The sequence below is a fragment of the Salvelinus namaycush genome, chromosome 4, assembly GCF_016432855.1.
Source record: "Salvelinus namaycush isolate Seneca chromosome 4, SaNama_1.0, whole genome shotgun sequence".
Classification (NCBI taxonomy): Eukaryota; Metazoa; Chordata; class Actinopteri; order Salmoniformes; family Salmonidae; genus Salvelinus; species Salvelinus namaycush.
The window spans coordinates 53,096,391-53,116,414 of NC_052310.1; the positions used below are offsets into that span (position 1 = coordinate 53,096,391).

The window sequence follows — 20,024 nt, forward strand, 5'->3', positions numbered from 1 at the left end:
TAGATAACAAAGTTGACGAGATCAGTTGAGAATCTGGAGCATCAGCATTTGTGGGTTTGATTACAGGTTCAAAATGGCCAGAAACAAATAACTTTCTTCTGAAACTCGTCAGTCTATTCTTGTTCTGAGAAATGAAGGCGGTTCCATTTGAGAAATTGCCAAGAAACTGAAGATCTCGTAGAACATTGTGTACTACTCCCTTCACAGAAAAGCACAAACTGGCTCTAACCAGAACGAAAGAGGAGTGGGAGGCCCCGTGCCCAACGGAGCAAGAAGACAAGTACATTAGAGTGTCTAGTTTGAGAAACAGACGCCTCACAAGTCCTCAACTGGCAGCTTCATTAAATAGTACCGGCAAAACACCAGTCTAAACGTCAACTGTGAAGAGGCGACTCCGGGATGCGGGCCTTCTAGGCAGAGTTTCTCTGTCCAGTGTCTGTGTTCTGTTGCCCATCTTAATCTTTTTTTTTTATTGGCCAGTCTGAGATATGGATTTTTCTTTGCAACTCTGCCTAGAAGGCCAGCATCCCGGAGTCGCCTCTTCACTGTTGATGTTGAGACTGGTGTTTTCCACAAAATGTGGAAAAAGTCAAGGGGTCTGAATACTTTCCGAAGGCACTGTATAGCCTGCATGATGCGATTATTATCGACAAAAGAGCAAGATTATTTTTATTTATCAAATGGCAGCCAAGCATCGATGATCATGTAAACAGGATAAGACCCTCGATATTAATTGGAAAGCAGCATCAAGCTCATCACCTTGCACTTTCACCACACCATGAAGTCACCACCCTCATAACTTATTTCATCTGTAGCCTAATAAACTGCATGCTTCTCCACGAGTCTCATCGCGTGACTCCAAGTTTACTTCAATATGATGGTTATTATATCAACACTTGTGCATAAAAGTGTTTCCACCGACATTTCTCGCATAATTAATTTTACAGACACAAAAAAATCCCACTTTGTCTAGCGTATTTTGTTTTGTCAACATTTAGAAAGTTTACCGAAAAATGTTCTGTTTCCATCAGGCCTGTCATGACATGTACTTTATCTGACATGTACTTTACTTGCATAAAAAGGTTGGATGGAAACCTGGTTAGAGGAAGACTTGAGATGCTGTAGGAGAAGTCAGGAGGTCACTTTACAGCATGAAGGAGCAAAACTGGAGCAATATGAGAATATAGTTCCCTCTCACACTCTCTTTAACCTTACAGTGTTTAGGGAGAAGAGGAGATGAGGAGAGAGAGCACTGGAATCTGTCACTAAGGGAAGTCCCTTGGAGGGGCTTGTAATGAGAGGCTTTTTATTCTACAAAGGGGTGTGTAACAGCAAGAGGCTCCACTAGTGCTGTCCCCGACCCCAAAAAATATTGGTTGACTGAAAGTCGTCTGTTCTTTCGACCAATCGATTGGTGGAAAGATAATTTGTTTATTGTTTTATTTTTTTACCCCCTTTTTCTCACAGTTTTGTGATTACGATTTTGTCTCATCGCTGCAACTCCCCAACGGGCTCGGGAGAGGCGAAGGTCGAGTCATGCGTCCTCCGAAACATGACCTGCTAAACCACTCTTCCTGCTCGCTTAACCCGGAAGCCAGCTGCACCAATGTGTCGGAGGGAACACTGTTCAACTGACCACCGAAGTCAGCCTGCAGGTGCCCGGCCCGCCACAAGGAGTCGCTAGAGCGCGATGAGCCAAGTAAAGCCTCCCCGGCCAAACCCTTCCCTAATCCGTGCGCCGCCCTATGGGACTCCCAGTCACCGCCGGTAATGACACAGCCCCAGGCTGTAGTGATGCCGCAACACTGCGATGCACTGCCTTAGAGTGCTGAGCCACTCAGGAGGCTGGAAAGATTTTTCAAAACATTGAGGAATTATTGTCATTCTCAATGGATGTAAAAACAGACTTTGTTTGCTTGCTGTTTGAGGTGAAGAAAACATTACTTTGAGAAGCTCCACAGCTCATTAGTGGTGGTGCGTTAAGCAAATCAGAAATAGGCGTACTATCAGATCCCCAAATGGGCACATTTATATGACTACATTTGCGAGCAGGCCAAGTAGCCTATAGGCCTACTTTTATGCGTAATCAGGTGCACGTCCTTACTCAACATTGACAGGAGCACTCAAAACAAAAGACAATGACTAAATTGACAAAACTCGTAAATGAAATCTGCAAACAACGTGTCCACTCCGACAGTGAGAACGGTAAAAGACTGGAATAATAATATATTGAATGCATTAACACTCATTACTGTAACCAAACAAATATTGTAGATTAAAAATTCTAGGAATTAATGGTAAATGTACTACTGGTGATATATGTAATGGGGAATTGATAGACACTAACAATCAAACGCAAACAATTCACACAATGAAGTTATGAAACAATGAATGTGCACAAATTGGCGGGAGAGAGCGCATTCTGGAGAGAGATGTGCGTTGTGCCGCCACACTCCCCTTCTTCTTGGACTGTGCCATCCCCATTCCCTCCGCAATGGATCATTTTGCTAAAATGGGTATGAATAAGACAGGTGTCTCGTGTGCCATAAACAAAAAGAAGTATATACAATATATATTTGCTACTGCTCAACAAAAGAAATCTCAACCAACAGCCTAACAACCAAACAATTGACCAGTCGAATAATTGTGGTCAGCCCTAGGCTACACACACACACACACACACACACACACACACACACTCACACTCACGCAGACACACACACACACACACACACACACACACACACACACACACTCACGCAGACACACACACACACACACACACACACACACTCACGCAGACACACACACACTCACACTCACGCAGACACACACACACACACACACACACACTCACACTCACGCAGACACACACACACACACTCACACTCACGCAGACACACACACACTCACACAGACACACACACACACAAGCACACAGCTCTGTTTTCATAAAATTTCAGGAATTTTTGAAGTGCAAGCATGTTTGACCATTAAAATTCGTATTTTCCCTAACTCTAAACCTAACCCTTAACCTAACCTTAACTTTAACCCCAAAACCGTAAACCTAACCCTTAAGCTTAAAATAACATTTGAGCAAAATCAGGACCTGAAAAAAGTCCTGACTTTTCAAAAAAGTTCTTGTTTTCCTACCTTTTCAGGACATTTGGGTGAATTGTTAGGACATTGGGGTCCTGATAATGTAGGAAAACAATTACACACACACACACACGCACGCACGCACGCACGCACGCACGCACGCACGCACGCACGCACACACACACACACACAAGCTCTCTCTGTCAGCACTGCTAGAATTATCCAGGGCAGATAGGCTTTTACACCACCAAGTTTTAAGCACCTTTGTCTGAGTAAAATACCTAAACCTAAAAAGACAAACTTAAAACTGTTTCTTTGCCCTTATGTATTTTATTCAATCTTTGATCCTTTGTTGTGCCTTGGATTTAAATGTCAATGTTTAATATATTCTGACACACTAGGTAGGATACAAGATCAATGTCAATACTGTAGAGCCAGGTCACTTACCTCTCACACACAAACTAAACAAATACACAAAACTACACCACTGCACAAACCATAAATACAAATAACCACATTCACACTACAAAAGCATACACTAATGTGCTCAGCAGTCATCAAAACAGTGTTTACAGTGGAAATCAAACAAGACATCCAATATTGTTTTTCACTCATCTTGTTTTCACTGTTAAAGCGTCTTCCACAGACTTTTCAGACAACTTCAAAAGGTGCTGTGTTCTCTACTGGGTGCCGACTGTCTCAACTTCTGTCTGTCTATAGCTTTAATCTCTCCCTTTATCAGACGCTCTCTCTTTTCCGTCCTCTTCAAAGACGGTGTGAAATATAAATACATTCTATGCCACAGGCTCAAACACCTTTAAATATATTTTTCTTAATAGTTTAGGTGTGACATTTAGTCATGGACTAAGTCATACGTCTCTGTCGCTATGCTGATAGGGAACTCATTGACTTCCTGTATACCAAAATAAAACGTTTATCCCCCTCTCTCTCTCATACCTCTCTTTCTACCTATTTCTCTCTCTCTTTTCTCTCTCTCTCTCTCTGTCTACCTCTCTCCCTCTTTCTAGCTTTCTCTCTCTCTACCTACTTGTCTCTCTCTCTCTATGCCTTTCTCTCTGTCTTTCTCTCCGTCTTCCTGTCTCCAGTGTACGGATGGTTTTCAGTATCAGTCCCAGTTGTCATATTATCAGTAGTGATGACTCAGAACACACTCTCACATCCAGACTCAGTCCATATACCCTGTCACTCTGCATCACACAGCAGCACCCAGCCCAGCCCACATACAAACACACACTGCATGCAAACCTGGTATGTCCACGCTGCCCACAAGGTCGCCCCCCCCCCCCCCCCCACCCCACCCCACACACACACACACACACACACACACACACATCATCATCATCAATGAGGAGAGGGCCTAGCTCTATCTATTGCCTGAATAGCAAATTAGAACATTTAAATCAATATGCTATTTCTTAGATATCCCCAGCACTGTTTATGGCAGACCAATCCCATTTAGGTGAAGCACAAACCCTCTAATAAGGTATTTTCTGCCCTTTTTCATATCGCATTGAACTTTTACCAGTTGAATGTAGACACAAACATACTACTTTTTTGTATTACCACTTTTCTGAAATATTGTATTTAATATGGTATTTAAATATGCAACATGTTGCGATATCTCATTAAATATGTGCATATTTGCATAAACCACAAATCTGTTTTTCTGGACACTGTTAAGACAACCTCTTGAGCCTATGGGGGGTGCTATTTCGATCTTGGAAAAATTGGTCTCCAAATTAAACTGCCTCGTACTCAATTCTTGCTCGTACAATATGCATATTATTATTACTATTGGATAGAAAACAATCTCTAGTTTCTAAAACCGTTTGAATTATGTCTGTGGGTGAACCAGAACTCTTTCTGCAGCGAAATCCATGACAGGAACTGCGAAGGTCTGAAAATTAGGCTCTGTTCTCAGATCAGTTTAAAGCTCTGTATGTATCCTATGGGTCGACATGAACTGCACCCGCCTTCCCCTGGATGTCAGTAACCAATGAGAAGTGGAATGGAGTGTCTACGTAATTCTCAGAGTTTATAAAAGGCCAAGGAACGAGGGGAGCTCTCTTTTCGACGTTCGTCATTGCGCAAAGCAGGACCTCAGAATGGCATTTTGAAACGCTCAGTTATTGATCTTAGATATATCCGTCTGTAATTTAATTCGATATAGGTGTTAGAAACATCATAACGAAGTTATTTTAAACCGAGTTATATCAGTTTATGCGAGTATATTGCTATTTTCGGAATTTCCTTAGTATTGCGTTTTGAGGATTTGGGCATGCTGTGGCCACATAGCTATTGTTAGCTGCTAATTCCGAAGTTGAAGACTACGTTTTACAACCAAGCAACGATTCTTTTGGACAACGGACCACTTGCCCAAGATTCTGATGGAAGCTCGTCCAAAAGTAAGAGCTATTTATGATGTTATTCCGTATTTATGTGGAAAAATGTAAACGGATTTGTCCGCCATTATTGCGGCACTAGTCTGGCTGTAACGCACACTGTATGTCTAGTAACGTTAATTTTAAAAATCTAACTCAGCGGTTGCATTAATAACTAATGCATCTTTCATTTGATGTCCAACCTGTATTTTTTAGTCAAGTTTGCGATTATTTATTGATTAGATTAGGTGCCTTTCCAAGATGGCGCCGGCCAGAATGCATGACCTGTTGCCACTGATCACATTGTATAACCACGATTTGTGCTGCTAAATATTCACATTTTCGAACAAAACCTATATGGATTGTGTAATATGATGTTACAGGACTGTCATCTGAAGAATTCTGAGAAGGTTAGTGAAAAATTAATTTATTTTGGTGGTGAATACGTTATCGCTGTGTTTGGCTAGAATCAATGCTGTTGTCTGGTTTGCTATTGTGGTAAGCTAATATAACGATATATTGTGTTTTCGCTGTAAAACACTTAGAAAATCTGAAATATTGTCTTGATTCACAAGATCTGTGTCTTTCAATTGCTGTACTCTGTGTATTTTTAAGAAATGTTTTATGATGAGTAATTAGCTAATACACGATGGTCTCTGTAGTTATTCTAGTCATTTTAGTGAGAGTTGTGATGGGGCTGCAATTGTAAACTATGATTTATACCTGAAATATGCACATTTTTCTAACAAAACATATGCTATACAATAAATATGTTATCAGACTGTCATCTGATGAAGTTTTTTCTTGGTTAGTGGCTATTTATATCTTTATTTGGTTGAATTGGTGATAGCTACTGGTGGAGTGAAAAAATAGTGGAGTAAGAAAAATGGTGTCTTTTGCTAACGTGGTTAGCTAATAGATTTACATATTGTGTCTTCCCTGTAAAACATTTTAAAAATCAGAAATGGTGGCTAGATTCACAAGAAGTGTATCTTTCATCTGGTGTCTTGGACTTGTGATTTAATGATATTTAGATGCTAGTATTTACTTGTGACGCTATGCTAGGCTATGCTAGTCAGCTTTTTTACTGGTGGGGGTGCTCCCGGATCCGGGTTTGGGAGGAACTAGAAGTTAAGACACTCCAGGACTTACAGAGCGATTGTGTATAAATAATTTTTCATCTTTCTATCTGTGAAATACTAAAGACACGTACATAAAATGAATTTGACAACATATCCACAATTCCCTCAATACAAGTCTGGAGAATATATCTAAAGATAAGCACACAAAATTTGATTTTGTGAATGTAGATGCTTCTGAAGAGTTCTTCTGATGACTTGATGTGTGAGAAGGGTCTAACTTTCAGTGAATAGCAGTTAAGGAGAAATGCAATGAATTTTGCCTACCAATCGCCAAATGCCTATATAGACCCAATCACAATCTCTTCAAAATAAGTTACTACATATAGTCAATTTTGTAACATTGTCTATGAAATGGGCTTTTAAATGATGCATGATTAAATGTAGTGAGCTTTGAAGTGGTGGATTTATGTCAATTTGAATGTGGTTAAAATGCATGACATTTCTATGACGGTAGCATGATAAACTGACAAGAAAGAAGAAACCCGCACACTGCTCTTGATAGTATCACTGCTCTTGATAGTATCACCGCTCTTGATAGTATCACCGCTCTTGATAGTATCACCGCTCTTGATAGTATCACTGCTCTTGATAGTATCACTGCTCTTGATAGTATCACTGCTCTTGATAGTATCACCACTCTTGATAGTATCACCGCTCTTGATAGTATCACTGCTCTTGATAGTATCACCGCTCTTGATAGTATCACCGCTCTTGATAGTATCAGCGCTCTTGATAGTATCACTGCTCTTGATAGTATCACTGCTCTTGATAGTATCACTGCTCTTGATAGTATCACTGCTCTTTAATAAGCTTTACGTATCGGCCTCATGGCCTTCGTCAGAGCTTTTTGGTAGCACAATAAACAAAAGAAAATATACATTTACATCAAATGTTGAAATAACTAATATTAAAGGACCAAAATACCCCAAAATAGATGTAAAAAAAAATCCTTTTAGACTGTGGTGCTTCGTCTAAAAGGAAAAATACACCCAAAACCACTAATTCCTATGATTTACGGTGTTAAATAACACTAGCATCAGCATCCAGCACTCAGATAGGCTATCAGGGTAGGCCTACTGTATGCTACCTAATTGGGATGAATTGGATAGGCCTACAAATAAAAACACATTAGGCTCCACAAATGGAGCCTATTTGACAAACAGCATCTCATTTAAATGGAGGCTATGTTAAATTACACATGTGCATTGAAGCGCAAAAGGTAAAAAGGCGTGTTTTCTCCACATAGAATCACATTAGCATATAGAGCGCAATAGTACTGGGGTCTTTTTGTAGGCCTATGGGGAAATGAATGTTGATCTTTTTTTAGGCTTTTTGGATAAATGCTGGACTTAAGGTCTGTGTAACACACAGGCTTAGGACATCTTATATGTTTTATTCCACAAGATAATCTTAATCAGCTAACGTAACTTTTTATGAATTTTTAAGCATTTATTTAATCGTAACAAGCACATACAGTAAATATATACATATTTTTAAAGATTTGTCACATGCTTCGTAAACAACAGGGGGTCAACGCAGATTGTCCGGGTAGCTATTTGGTTAACTATTCAGCTGCCTTATGGCTTGGTAGTAGAAGGTTTTCAGGGTCCTGTTGGTTCCAGACTTGGAACCAGACTTGGTGCATCGGTACCACTTGCCGGTAGCAGAGACAACCGTCTATGACTTGGGTGGCTGGAGTCTTTGACAATCTTTAGGACCTTCTTCTGACACCGCCTGGTATAGAGGTCCTGGATGGCAGGGAGCTCGGTCCCAGTGCTATATTGGGTCATACGTCTTACACTCTGTAGCGCCTTGCGGTCGGATGCCAAGCAGTTGCCATTCCAAGTGGTAATGCAGTCATTCAAGATGCTCTCAATGGTGCAGATGCAGAACTTTTTGAGGATCTGTGGGCCCATGCCAAATCTTTTTAGCCTCTTGAGGGGGGGAAGAAGCATTGTCGTGCCTTCTTCATGACTGTGTTGGTGTGTGTGGACCAGGTTAATTCATTAGTAATGTGGACACCAAGGAAATGTAAGCTTTCGACTCAGCACTGTCGATGTGGACGGGGACGTCCTCGGCCCTCCATCTCCTGTAGTTCATGATCAGCTCCTTTGTCTTGCTGTCATATTAGTGTGTATAGGTGGCATGGAAGTCAGACGCAGGAGAGTAAGACGGAGTGTAAATGTAGACTTTTACTAAATGTCCACTCAATATGCTCCAAGCACGAAAATATACATATATCAAATAAACATGGGTACGAGGACCCGTCGCACACCTATACAACAAGAAAACAATACTTGACATAAAACAATCTCTGACAAACACATGAGGGGAAACAGAGGGTTAAATACACAATAGGTAATGAATGGGATTGAAAACAGGTGTGTGGGAAGACAAGACAAAACCAATGGAAAATGAAAAATGGATCGATGATGGCTAGAAGGCCGGTGACGTCGACCGCCGAACACCGCCCGAACAAGGAGAGGCAACGACTTCGGCAGAAGTCGTGACATTACCCCCCCCCTGACGCGCGGCTCCAGCAGCGCGTCGACACCGGCCTCGGGGACGACCCGGAGGGCGAGGTGCAGGGCGATCCGGATGGAGGCGGTGGAATTCTTTTAACATGGAAGGATCTAAAACGTCCTCCACCGGAACCCAGCATCTCTCCTCCGGCCCGTACCCCTCCCAGTCCACGAGGTACTGAAGGCCCCTTGCCCGACGTCTCGAATCCAAAATGGATCGAACAGAGTACGCCGGGACCCCCTCGATGTCTAGAGGAGGCGGAGGAACTTCACGCACTTCAGCCTCCTGGAGCGGGCCAGCCACCACCGGCCTGAGGAGAGACACATGGAACGAGGGGTTAATACGGTAATTAGTGGGCAGTTGTAACCTATAACATACCTCGTTCACTCTCCTCAGGACTTTAAACGGCCCCACAAACCGCGGACCCAGCTTCCGGCAGAGCAGGCGGAGGGGCAGGTTTCGGGTCGAGAGCCAGACCCTGTCCCCTGGTGCGAACACCGGGGCCTCACTGCGGCGACGGTCTGCGCCAATTTTCTGGCGCCTTATGGCACGCTGAAGGTGGACGTGGGCTGCCTCCCAGGTTTCCTCAGCGTGCCGAAACCAATTGTCCACCGCAGGAGCTTCGGTCTGACTCTGATGCCAAGGAGCCAGAACCGGCTGATACCCTAATACACATTGGAAAGGAGTAAGGTTAGTGGAGGAGTGACGTAGCGAGTTCTGGGCCATCTCTGCCCAGGGCACGAACTTCGCCCACTCCCCCGGCCGGTCCTGGCAATAGGACCGCAGAAACCTGCCCACATCCTGGTTAACTCTCTCCACCTGCCCATTACTCTCGGGGTGAAAACCTGAGGTAAGACTAACCGAGATCCCCAGACGTTCCATGAACGCCTTCCAGACCCTTGACGTGAACTGGGGACCCCGATCAGACACTATATCCTCAGGCACCCCATAGTGCCGGAAAACATGTGTAAACAGGGCCTCTGCAGTTTGTAAGGCCGTAGGGAGACCGGGCAAAGGGAGGAGACGACAGGACTTCGAGAACCGATCCACAACGACCAGGATCGTGGTGTAACCCTGTGAAGGTGGAAGATCAGTCAAAAAATCTACTGACAGGTGCGACCACGGCCGTTGAGGAACGGGTAAAGGTAGAAGCTTACCTCTAGGCAGGTGTCTAGGAGCCTTGCACTGGGCGCACACCGAACAGGAGGAAACATAAATCCTCACGTCCTTAGCTAAAGTGGGCCACCAGTACCTCCCATCAAGACAGCGCATCGTCCGACCTATCCCAGGATGACCAGAGGAGGGTGACGTGTGAGCCCAATAGATCAATCGGTCGCGGACAGCAGACGGAACGTACAGACGACCAGCTGGACACTCAGGAGGAGAGGGCTCTGCACGTGACGCCCGCTCAATGTCCGCGTTCAGCTCCCACACTACTGGCGCCACCAAACACGACGCTGGGAGTATGGGAGTGGGATCCATGGGCCGCTCCTCTGTGTCATACAGCCGAGACAATGCGTCTGCCTTGACGTTCTGGGAGCCTGGTCTGTAAGTAAGCGTAAACACAAAACGAGTGAAAAACATGGCCCACCTTGCCTGGCGAGGATTCAGTCTCTTCGCCTGCCGGATGTACTCCAGATTGCGGTGGTCAGTCCAGATGAGAAAAGGGTGATTAGCCCCCTCAAGCCAATGCCTCCACACCTTCAAGGCTTTTACGACAGCTAACAGCTCTCGGTCCCCCACATCATAGTTTCGCTCCGCCGGGCTGAGCTTCTTCGAAAAGAAAGCACAGGGGCGAAGCTTCAGTGGCACACCCGAACGCTGAGAGAGCACTGCTCCTATCCCAGCTTCGGATGCGTCCACCTCTACTATGAATGGCAAAGAGGGATCCGGATGAGCCAACACAGGCGCCGAGGTAAACAGAGTCTTCAGTTTTCCAAAAGCCCTATTCGCCTCGGCCGACCACTGCAAGCGCACCGGTCCCCCCTTTAGCAGTGAGGTAATGGGAGCTGCAACCTGACCAAAACCCCGGATAAATCTCCGGTAGTAATTGGCAAACCCTAAAAAACGCTGCACCTCCTTTACCGTGGTTGGAGTCGGCCAATTACGCACGGCTGTAATGCGGTCGCTCTCCATTTCCACTCCTGAAGTGGAAATCTGATGCCCTAGGAAGGAGATGGATTGTTGGAAGAACAAGCATTTCTCAGCCTTGACATATAAATCATGCTCCAACAGGCGACCAAGCACCCTGCGCACCAGGGACACATGCTCGGCGCGTGCAGCGGAGTATATCAAAATATCATCGATATACACCACTACACCCTGCCCGTGCAGGTCCCTGAAGATCTCATCTACAAATGATTGGAAGACTGATGGAGCATTCATCAACCCATATGGCATGACCAGGTACTCATAATGACCTGAGGTGGTGCTAAATGCCGTCTTCCACTCATCACCCTTCCGAATACGCACCAGATTGTACGCACTCCTGAGATCCAATTTTGTGAAGAAGCGTGCCCCGCGCATTGACTCCATAACTGTATTGATCAGAGGTAGCGGGTAACTATATTTCACCGTGATTTTATTGAGATCTCGATAATCAATGCACGGGCGTAAACCGCCATCCTTCTTCTTCACAAAAAAGAAACTCGAAGAGGCGGGTGAAATGGATGGCTGAATGAACCCCTGACGCAGGGATTCAGAGATATATGTATCCATAGCCACTGTCTCCGCTTGCGACAGGGGATACACGTGACTCCTGGGATATGCAGCGTCTACCAGGAGATCTATCGCACAATCCCCCCGTCGATGGGGTGGTAATTGAGTCGCCTTCTTTTTACAGAAGGCGAGAGCCAAATCGGCATATTCTGGGGGAATGCGCACGGTGGAGACCTGGTCTGAACTTTCCACCGTAGTAGCACCAACGGAAACCCCTAAACACCTACCTGAGCACTCTCGCGACCACCCCGTGAGAGCCCTCTGTGGCCAAGAAACAGTGGGGTTATGATAAGTTAACCAGGGTATGCCTAGCACCACAGAATACGCAGGAGAATCAATAAGGAAAAGACTAATCTTCTCCTTGTGACCCTCCTGCGTTATCATAAACAAAGGTGCGGTGACCTCCCTGATAAACCCTGACCCTATTGGTCGACTATCTAATGCATGAATAGGGAAAGGCATATCCACAGAAACAATAGGAATCCCTAAACTATGAGCTAAATTTTTATTAATGAAATTCCCAGCCGCGCCTGAATCTACTAGCGCCTTATACTGGGAATGCAGGGAAAAATCCGGAAAAGTGACGGAGACAAACATAAGTGCAGCAGAGGGCTCTGGATGAGAATGGTGCCTACTCACCTGGGGTGATGCCAGAGTGCCCTGCCTGCCTTCTCTATTCCCAGAGGAACCAACCCGGCACCGACCAGCAGTGTGATCTCTGCGATCATAGATGGTGCTCGAGCGGGAACCCCCTCCGGTCTCCCTGCGCACCATCCCTCCCAATTCCATAGGTTCGGGAGAGAGGGTGCGGGAGGATGGAACAACCAGACCCCGATCTAGACGTCCACGAGTAGCCAGCATGTTGTCCAGCCTGATGGACATGTCCACCAGCTGGTCGAAGTTGAGGGTGGTGTCTCTACAGGCCAGCTCCCGACGGACGTCCTCGCGTAGACTACAACGGTAGTGGTCGATCAGGGCCCTGTCGCTCCATCCAGCGCCGGCAGCTAAAGTCCTAAACTCCAAAGCAAACTCCTGTGCACTCCTCGTCCCCTGCCTCAGATGATAGAGGAGCTCACCCGCTGCTCTGCCTTCGGATGGGTGGTCGAATACCTTCCGGAAATGGCGGATGAACTCCTCAAAATGGTCCAACGCCGCATCCTCTCCACACACAGCGTTGGCCCACTCCAGGGCTTTCCCGGTGAGGCATGAGACGAGGGCGGAACTCTTCTCACGGTCTGATGGTACTGGAGAGACCGTGGCCAGATACAAGTTCAGTTTTAGGAGAAAACCCTGGCAGCTGGCAGTATCTCCATTGTATCCCGTGGGTAGGGATAAATGGATCCTGTTCTGTTCAGGAGGAGAAAAAGCGTTCAAAGGAAATCCAGGTTGTGGTGGTGGAGGTGCTGGAAAAGCTCCCTGTCTCTCCCAGCGGTCCATATTCTGGACAATGCGATCCATGGCAGCGCTCAGACTGTCAATCTCCTCCGCTTGTTCCATAACGCGTTCCTCTACCTCCATGAGCGAAGTGCCTCCTCCTGCTGACTTCATAATAGGGTCAGAGATTCTGTCATATTAGTGTGTATAGGTGGCATGGAAGTCAGACGCAGGAGAGTAAGACGGAGTGTAAATGTAGACTTTTACTAAATGTCCACTCAATATGCTCCAAGCACGAAAATATACATATATCAAATAAACATGGGTACGAGGACCCGTCGCACACCTATACAACAAGAAAACAATACTTGACATAAAACAATCTCTGACAAACACATGAGGGGAAACAGAGGGTTAAATACACAATAGGTAATGAATGGGATTGAAAACAGGTGTGTGGGAAGACAAGACAAAACCAATGGAAAATGAAAAATGGATCGATGATGGCTAGAAGGCCGGTGACGTCGACCGCCGAACACCGCCCGAACAAGGAGAGGCAACGACTTCGGCAGAAGTCGTGACACTTGCTGACGGTGAGGAAGAGGTTGTTTTCCTGGCACCACACTGCCACACCACTGATCTCCTCCCTATAGGATGTCTCATTGTCGTCTGTGATCAAGCCTACCATCGTCGTGTTGTCAGCAAACGTAATGATGGTGTTGCAGTCGTGCGTGGCCACTCAGTCATGGGTGAATAGAGAGTATAGGAGGGGACAAAGCGCGCACCCCTAAAGGGCCCCCCTGTTGAGGGTCGGCGTGGCGGATGTGTCGTTGCCTACCCTCAGCACCTGAAAGCTGCCCGTCAGGAAGTCCAGAATGCAGTTGCAGAGGGAGGTGTTCAGTCGCAGGGTCCTGGGCTTAGTGATGAGCTTGGAGTGCACTCTGGTGTTGAACGCTCAACTGTAGTTGAACTGTAGTTGAACAACATTCTCACAAAGATGTTCCTCTTTTCCATGTGGGACAGGGCAGTGTGGAGTGCAATAGAGATTGCGTCATCTGTTCATCTGTTGGGGCACCAATGCGATTTGGAGTGGGTCCAGGGTGTCTGGGATGATGGTGTTGATGTGAGCCATGACCAGCCTTTCAAAGTATTTCATGGCTACAGATGTGAGTGCTATGGGGCGATAGTCATTCAGACAGGTTACCTTGGCGTTCTTGGGTACAGTGACTATGGTGGTCTGCTTGGAACGTAGCTATTACAGACTGGGTCAGGGAGAGGTTGAAAATGTCAGTGAAGTCACTTGCCAGCTGGTCCGTGCATGCTCTGACTACGCGTCCTGGTAATCTGTCTGAATGTTAACCTGTTTAAAGGTCTTACATCGGCTACGGAGAGCAAGATCACACAGTTGTCCAGAACAGCTGGTGCTCTCATGCGTGGTTCAGTGTTGCTTGCCTCGAAGCAACAGGTCTGGTAGACTCTCGTCACTGGGAAGCTCGCATCTGGGTTTCCCCTTTGTAATCCATGATAGTTTTCATGCCCTGCCACATCCGACGAGCGTAGGCGCCAGCGTAGCAGGATTCGATCTTAGTCCTGTATTGATGCTTTGCCTATTTGATGGCTCATTGGAGGTCATAGTGGGATTTCTTATAGGCGCCCAAATTAGTGTCCCGCTCCTTGAAAACAGCAGCTCTAGGCTTTAACTCAGTGCGGATGTTGCCTGTAATCCATGGCTTCTGGTTGGGATATGTACAGTACGTATGGTCACTGTGGGGATGATGTCATCAATACACTTATTAATGAAGCCGGTGACTGATGTGGTAAACGCCTCAATTTTATCAGATGAATCCCAGAACATATTCCAGTCTGTGAAAGTAAAACAGTCCTGTAGCTTAGCATCCAGCTTCATCGGACCACTTCCAGGTTTGAGTTTTTGCTTGTAAGCAGGAATCAGGAGGATAGAGTTATGGTCAGATTTGCCAAAGGGAGGGCGAGGGAGAGTTTTGTATATGTTTCTGTGTGTGGAGTAAAGGTGAATAAGAGTTTTGTCGCCTCTAGTTGCACAGGTGACATGATGGTACAAATTTGGTAAAACGGATTTCAGTTTTCCTGCATTAAAATCACCGACGACGAGAAGCACCGCCTCTCGATGTGCATTTTCTTGTTTGCTTATGGCCCTATAGATCTTGTTGAGTGTGGTCTTAGTGCAAGCATCAGTTTGTGGTGGTAAATAAACAGCTACGAAAAATACAGATGAAAAAAATTATATATATATATATATATATATATATATATGTAAATAATATGGTCTGTAGCTTATTATGAGGTACTCGAACTCAAGTGAGCAAAAACTCTACACTTAACATTAGAAATCGTGCACCAGCTGTTGTGAACAAAGAGACACACCCCTTCCCTTTTGTTTTACCCAAGGCTGCAGTCTTGTCTAGACGACCGTGGACTGTGGTGTGAAATTTGTTTTTGCCCTTCCAATTTTTTTTGTTATTATTATTTTTTATTTCACCTTTATTTAACCAGGTAAGCCAGTTGAGAACAAGCTCTCATTTACAACTGCGACCTGGCCAAGATAAAGCAAAGCAGTGCGACAAAAACAACAACACAGAGTTACACATGGGATAAACATTTTCTAATCTACAATGCTTGTTTGGTTACAGTAATTTCTGTTAATGCATTCAATCTATTATTATTACAGTCTTACCTTTGTCATTGCAGGACTGGACACGTTGTTTGCAGAGAGCACAACCAAGGCTACACTTGTGAGAAAAAAGTGTTGGTTTATTTCATTCCATTTATGGGTTGTCAATTTATTCATTGTGTTTTGTTTGGAGCGCTCCTGTCCATCTGGAGTAAGGACACGCACCTGATTACACATAGAACTAGGCCTAGGCTACCTGGCCTGCTCACAAATATAGGCCTATAAATGTGCCCATTTGGGGATCTAATACTATTTCTGATTGTCTTAACTCACCATCACTGTGGAGCTTTTCAAAGGAATTAGTTCTTCACCTCAAACAGCAAGTAAACAAAGTCTGTTTTTACATCCATTGAGAATGACAATAGTTCCTCAATGCCTATTTGAAAAATCTTTCCAGCTCTCTCCCTTTCGATTACCACTCAGCATGAAAGGGAAAGAAAATGTCATGCTCTGATCCGGTGGAAACGTTATAAAATAGGCCTACCTGATTACTTCTTATCCCTTGCCCAACATAGTCTGACTGTCCGGAGCTCACTGGTCTAGGAAACTCTGAAGGCCCAGAATATTTTATACAATGCTGCAAGTTTGCTAGCAGGAGTTTCAGGCCTGACCAAGTTAATACAATAGTTGATAATGTTTCAAGTTCCTTGCAGACAGGTGTGTAGCATGTGTAGCCAATGTGATTCATAGGACATTTATTTTTATCAGGATATTTTCTCCCTGTGGGCTGCAATGTTTTTATTTGGCTATTTTTAGGCTATTTTTACATATTGGCAATAGAAGTTACTTTTAGATGTGTAATTTTCATTTTCATTTAGATTTTGATTAACCACATGACATTGATTTTGAGATATCAAGACTTTATTATATATTAAATTAAACTGTTCCACGAAAATTTGCATACGAAAAACATAAGTGGCACGGAAAGCAAATCAGTAGAAATGGTACGATAACTTAGCACTCCAAATGGAAAAGGTTGCTGACCACTGGTGTAGCCTAATACCGGCAACTTTAGGAGCATGACGAGGCCAGCAGCAGAGGGAGGAGTATGGTCAGGAACAAGTTTTTTTCTATTGATCTCTGACACCCTCTCTAGTAATTTGTGTGTCTTCATTTTTAATCGCAGTGCTTAAAGCGTCAGACAAGCTCGGTAGCCTAAATATAGTTGATTTTATTCAAACATAGGGTGTGTCTATATATGGAAAAATACAAGTTTTAAAATTTCGACCAATCTATTGGTTGAAAGTACAGGCAACCCTAGTTGGGAGAGAGTACAGATAAGGGGCATGCTCCACAGCCAGTTGTGACATCAGGCAGCTGAATCTGTCTTGCCGGTGGCGGATTCGCAGCTTTTCCTTGGTGATAAGGGGAAAAGCCGATCAACGGACTAAAGATCTGCACCGCCTGAGCTAGCAAAGACCAAAACACTGCATAGCTAATCTAGATAATGCGTTCAATGCCTCCTCATGCCGGGACCGTTCTTATGATAATCTGCTGAGAAGATGTAGCGGAGATAGGCCTATGCACACAGAGCAGGGAGCTGTAGTTTCTCTTCCTGCAATCCTGTCTGGTTTTGATCTCAAAGCAAGGCACATACTGGGCTGCATTATGCACCCCGCAGAGGTTGAGATGAGCTAAATCAGATCTAAAACATGAGTGAAAATCAAGATGCTCATTTTCACTGGACAATTCAGAAGATTATGGTTTACAATCCAAATACTCAGCTCCCCTTTACGCACTATTATACGTTTATAGACTATTTACTCTTAATAATAGTCAACTATTCATGTCCTGGTAAAGTCAGAGTTGCAGAGCATGAGCAGGCCTTCACATAATTTAATTCCAGACATTAGACATCAGAAGTGGAGATGTTGCCATTCGCATAACCTATCCAACCGAGCGACCCATGGATCACCATCAATAATGCACTGTCTAATGGTGACAGGTGTACAAGACTAGACTATACTCTGACAGTGTAGCACAGTCTACAGACTTAGCCTATGTAAGCCGTGCAAATCACCCTAACTGAAGAGATGTCATGTCACTATGCACTTTTACAAAAAGCAGGAGGTAGAGGACATTTCCAAACACACTGGGGTTAATAAATAGCTCATGATCATGATATTAGGCTAAGGATATGACCGATATTACCTAACTTCACGAATGTCAGTCAATATTCATGTCACGGTTACAATAGTAGGCATACTATTACTGTAGTCTATATAGGGTTCAGTATGTTTGTTGCAACATGATCTCAGAGCATTTCATATTATTCTGTATGTAAAATCCAAGACACTCCATTTAGTATGATATGTTACGTTTCATATGGTATGTACAGTTGAAGTCGGAAGTTTACATACACTTAGGTTGGAGTCATTAAAACTCGTTTTTCAACGACTCCACAAATTTCTTGTTAACAAACTATAGTTTTCGCAAGTTGGTTAGGACATCTACTTTGTGCATGACACAAGAAATGTTTCCAACAATTGTTTACAGACAGATTATTTCACTCATAATTCACTGTATCACAATTCCAGTGGGTCAGAAGTTTACATACGCTAAGTTGACTGTGCCTTTAAACAGCTTGGAAAATTCCAGACAATGACGTCATGGATTTAGAAGCTTCTGATAGGCTAATTGACATAATTTGAGTCAATTGGAGGTGTACCTGTGGATGTATTTCAAGGCCTACCTTCAAACTCAGTGTCTCTTTGCTTGACATCATGAGAAAATCAAAAGAAATAAGACAAAAAATTGTAGACCTCCACGAGTCTGGTTCATCCTTGGGAGCAATTTCTAAACGCCTGAAGGTACCACATTCATCTGTACAAACAATAGTACACAAGTATAAACACCATGGGACCACGCAGCCATCATACCGCTCAGGAAGGAGTCGCGTTCTGTCACCTAGAGATGAACGTACTTTGGTGCGAAAAGTGCAAATCAATCCCAGAACAACAGCAAAGGACCTTGTGAAGATGCTGGAGGAAACAGGTACAAAAGTATCTGTATCCACAGTAAAACAAGTCCTATATCGACATAACCTGAAAGGCCGCTCAGCAAGGAAGAAGCCACTGCTCCAAAACCGCCATAAAATATCCAGACTACGGTTTGCAACTGCACATGGGGACCAAGATCGTACTTTTTGGAGAAATGTCCTCTGGTCTGATGAAACAAAAATAGAACTGTTTGGCCATAATGACCATCGTTATGTTTGGAGGAAAAAGGGGGATGCTTGCAAGCCGAAGAACACCATCCCAACCGTGAAACACAGGGGTGGCAGCATCATCTTGTGGGGGTACTTTGCTGCAGAAGAAACTGGGGCACTTCACAAAATAGATGGCATCATGAGGCAGGAAAATTATGTGGATATATTGAAGCAACATCTCAAGACATCAGTCAGGAAGTTAAAGCTTGGTCGCAAATGGGTCTTCCAAATGGACAATACTTCCAAAGTTGTGCCAAAATGGCTTAAGGACAACAAAGTCAAGGTATTGGAGCGGCCATCACAAAGCCCTGACCTCAATCCTATAGAACATTTGTGGGCAGAACTGAAAAAGCGTGTGCAAACAAGGAGGCCTACAAACCTGACTTAGTTACACCAGCTCTGTCAGGAGGAATGGGCCAAATTTCACCCAACTCATTGTGGGAAGCTTGTGGAAGGATACCTGAAACGTTTCACCTAAGTTAAACAATTTAAAGGCAATGCTACCAAATACTAATTGAGTGTATGTACATTTCTGACCCACTGGGAATGTGATGAAAGAAATACAAGCTGAAATCATTCTCTCTACTAATATTCTGACATTTCACATTCTTAAAATAAAGTGGTGATCCTAACTGACCTAAAACAGAGAATTTTTACTAGGATTAAATGTCAGGGTTTGTGAAAAACTGAGTTTAAATGTATTTGGCTAAGGTGTATGTAAACTTCCGACTTCAACTGTATTCATGTGTGGTTGTCCATTACCCATTTCTTTTGATATGTTACGAATTACATTTCCTATTACATTATTACAAATAAGTATGTAGTTGAAAAGTTGCTAATTAGCCTTT

General features: G+C 44.2%; 1 protein-coding gene across 1 annotated transcript in view; it reads right to left on the minus strand.

The window, feature by feature from the left end:
• Positions 1-20,024, minus strand: part of LOC120046612 (heterogeneous nuclear ribonucleoprotein L-like) — a 59,984-nt gene that overhangs the window by 39,041 nt on the left and 919 nt on the right. The window lies entirely within an intron of this gene.